Raw genomic sequence first — 4,389 nt, 5'->3', positions numbered from 1 at the left:
ATTGATAATGTTATGGTTAATTAAACGTTAGCAGTTATCCACTATAACCACTTGGCATATAGAGATGCTAAGGTTAGTCACAAGTTATTGTTACTTATCACATAAAACTATTTAGGTCTTCTGTTATGGACAAATTTATCACCATCATATTTTAAATATTTCCATTTTTCTTCTGCTACAGAAGTTTCTGAGCCTTCGGGCTCCGAAGAGCAACTCCTCAAAGGCAGCAGCCAACCCGCAGCCAACGCCTCCAAGGCTTAAGCTTAGCCAATATTTTTGAATTTTCATATTTTGTTTCAAATGTTTAAAGTATATCTGCTGTTTATATGTTCATTCATTAGTGTGCTATATGATTAAAATGTTGTTCCCGTTTTAAAATAAAGCACAGCAATGATATTTGAGAGTGTTTCTCCTCCTTTTTCAGGGAAAAGGTATCGAAAAAGTATCGAAAATCGCAATTCTTGACTTGGTATCGGGTATCGAAACAGATAATTTTGGTATCGTGACAACACTACTGTGAGGTCATCAAGTTGTGAATTATAAATGAGCCACAGTGGGACTCATCAGCCTACCACAGCTGACCTCTGGGCAGCTCTACGAATTTCATCAAAAAATGGATCAACTCTGATCAGAATGCTTTGATGTTCGTCCACTTTAGTACGCCATGGGCCCACGTAATGCTTCTTGCCAACAGCCCCTTCTCACACAACCGAGAGCTTCTGTGTTTATACTTTAATTGTATTTGTATTTTCTAACATTACAAATCATGTATTTAATAAGGGAATAGCATTAATACTCTAGTTACTGTTTGATCTGCACAGTCACAGATGATGTTTCAGCCGCTTTTCAGTCCATCTAACGTTTACAGGCAGAATGGCAACCAGGCCTAAAGTGCGTTGGAAAGTATTTCGAGAAAACATTTTAACTTGTGTATCATAGGACAAACCAAGTTTCTGTGCATTAAACAATCTGTAGATTAAAACAGCAAAGATGAATAACAGGCAAACCTCTCATTACCTCATTTGCTTAGCGTTAGCAGTGTCAGCCGTGTTAGTGTGATGCTTCCAGGGCAGAAGATGTTTAGCCGGCTCATAACAAAAAACGGGTGGACTCGGAGATTGTTCCTGTTTAAACTTGTTGGAGGGGGGAGGCTTCCGGCGAGCATTCGTTTATTGAGCCCGCGTACAAGCTACCAATTCCTGCAAACACTAAAAATTTGTGGACATCCTGTGTGAGGAAGCGCGTGTGAAGTTTTGAGGGCTGATAAGTAGCAGAGCAAAAATTACTTTGTTAAGCTAATAGCCAAGGTGGCTGCAGTTGAAAACTATCCACAGTTCTTTTTACGAGCCAAAATATTGAATTATTAAAATAATTGAAACATCGTAATGGTTTATGGATATGGTTTGGTTTGCTTGTTACAGTCTGAGCAAGCAACGAAAGGGCATTTTTCGTTTTGGGTGTTCATTTCCGACCCTATTCTTAAGTTATTATATATTTTTTTTTACGGTACATTTTTCTTTCCCCTTATCCTGAAAAACCTGGAAATTTAGAGACTACTTTTCCAAGTCATGGAAACACCTGGAAATGTATTTCAAATGACCAAATAATAATATATGTTGTTGTGGAAAATTTTTGATTGTGTTTAGCCTTGGTGCTGTGGCCTAATTAATGTTACGGGTTATATGTAAAGCTGTACTCAATGGACCTTTTTCAGCTATGACATGAAAACAGAGTAACACAGGTGTTACCTTGACACCAATTAATTGTTCTGTTTCATTCAGCGTCAAAACAGTGTCTATGTTGGGCTCACTGGAAAGGCTCTGCTACACTTAGCATCAATTGATTTAGCACCTGTTTACCAAAAGTAAAATGTTAGGTTGGCTCCATGTGACTTCAGTTTTGCATGAATATCCTTTGAGCAAGATACTGAACCCAAATTACTCCGAGCTGTTGCATTGGTGTGTGAATGTGTATGAATGAGTTAGTTTTCTGTTCGATGGGACTTTGCACACTGGAGTGAAATGTGTGTGAAAAAAAGGGTGAATGTGGCACGTAGTGTTTGAGTGGTCGGAAGACTAGAAAGGCGCTATACAAGTACAGGTCCATTTACCATTACCATGAAGCAGTGTGAGCCTTGAGATAAAATGCAATGGGGCATCATGTATTGACTGTGCATACGCTACAATAGCTAACTAGATGTTTGTTTCATGTACTGTATTCTACATCCTTATTCTTATGAAGTGGTTGCACACAGTTAATGTTTTATTGTTGTTCAGGCATATACAGCAAACCTTTTAGTGCGTATGTGTGGAACCCCCAATTGTAGTATGTATGTAAATGTCCGCACCTGTATGTGTCAGGTTTTATCATATTTCACAAATACTTACAAAACTCCAATAATAGATTAACAATTTTTCCTGTTCATTTTATTGTATCCTTTCACAAACTTTTCTTCAGCTTCCTGTCGTGTTTCTTTGTTTGAAATAAGGGGGGGGGGGATCAATATTTTGTAGATATTAAATATTAACTGTGTGGACAAACTCCATTATGGCTTTTTTTTAATTTAATGTGTGGATTACATTTTATAATCTTTCCCTACGTTTGAATGCTTACATAATATCCTGCAACAGATGTTCTCCAGGAACATATCTTAGACTCATAATGCCATGCATAAAAACTGGACTTCCATTGACCACAAGCTGTCATTACAAAGTCGTATTATTGTTCATCATTTACCAATATAGAGTGAGCCATTTAGTTAACTGATGTCATTCATTCATCAGAGACCATTAGTTGTCATCAGGGTGGGTATATTATGTTGCAGTGATACATGTTTGCTGAATGTTTGCTTTTTAGTGCTCTTTACAAGGCTTTATTAGTGTGCACGTAGAGTCGTTATACACTACTCACTCAATAATGATGCACCTTAAACGTCTTACCAATTCCTCTGGCAGTGATGAGGAACAATAGGTCTAAGCGATGGAATCAAACACAGCTACAACTATTGCGATGGAATACATGCCTCCTGAAATAGATGTAATCATCTTACAAAGCATTAGGTGCTGTCTAATCTGCACAGTGGCGTGGGCGCCCCTGCTAAACCCCATCACTGCAGAGTGGATCCTTGTGTGGATTAACCCATTCATCATCCCCACTACTCCTCAGTCACTCATCTGCAAAGTTGAAGGACTTACTGATCTGTTTCCAGCTTCATACTTCCTTTGATTCACAGGGAAATAACTGTTACTACCACAGCTGAGCCCTACATTCTTTCAAGGTGATAATGATTTCCAAACAGATTTTTAAGTCTCAATCCTGAAAACGAGGACTCCATTAGTGACGTCATGGAGACTATGGCCATTTTTAATTATACACTCCTAAACACCTAAACCTTTAGACTCCTGGATCTATTAGTTAAACTGGACTTCCAGGATCATATTCCATCATCTCACCAGTACTTGAAACAACCCCCCCCCCACCAACGCAGCCTTGTTCCGGCTTGTGTGGCTGTAGATTTTAGTCTTGTCTCAACACGCAGCAAAGGGCCACAGGTTGAATTCGAACCTTTGGCCGCTGCAGCAAAGACTCAGCCTTGGTACATGGGGCGCCCGCTGAGGTACCAGGGTGCCCTAATTTTAGTCTAGTTGAACTAGAGATGCACTTTTGGGCTAGAGATCCAAAATGCCAAATTGTATCAGCCTTGATCCTGACATTATGAAACAGATCGTGTACCGGCCACAAAGTAATTGTAATGTAATGTAATTTCTTTGTCAACATTATTCTAAAATTCATTCTTTCCATTATCAGTTATTCTCAATTAGTCACAGTGGGTCGCTATCTCCGTTTCTAGCACTACAGCAATCTCTGGCTCTATGTTACCTTCCATTAAATTATCCTTCCACACACAATGAGCTGAGTAAGCAGCAGAGAAAAAGTTACACCAGTGAATGCCTATTTTACATTTATCGGCTCTGGGGCTTTCTTCTGGTAGCTTAATTCTTGATGCATAATATTTCTTTTAAAAACTTTATCATTTGATGTTTAGAACATAAATATAATACAGCTGCTTTTTTCATTAAAATTAACATATTTAATATTGTTTAATGTGTCATAATGGAGAAAAATTTGGGGAAAAGTGAAACAAAGCCTTGGCTAACTTTGAGGATACAACGCTGTGCTTGAATATTGTAAAATGGTGTGACAAGAGTGCAAAGAAATTCATCATATATATTATCTGCTTTGACTGGATTGTTACTTTGGATTTATGCTGCCTGTTGCAGATAGTCTTGGCAGTGCTAACTTTATATATATGTTGTGGTTTTAGGGCCTGGGCGTAGAACTTGGAAAGCAATTTTTCAAGATTCAGATTCTTAAAGGACCAGTGTGTAG

Source organism: Morone saxatilis, unplaced genomic scaffold (genome assembly GCF_004916995.1).
Source record: "Morone saxatilis isolate NCDOM2014 unplaced genomic scaffold, NCSU_SB_2.0 Contig20, whole genome shotgun sequence".
In the NCBI taxonomy this organism is placed as follows: domain Eukaryota; kingdom Metazoa; phylum Chordata; class Actinopteri; family Moronidae; genus Morone; species Morone saxatilis.
The sequence above is the reverse complement of the archived record's forward strand: the minus strand, read 5'-3'. Positions refer to the sequence as shown.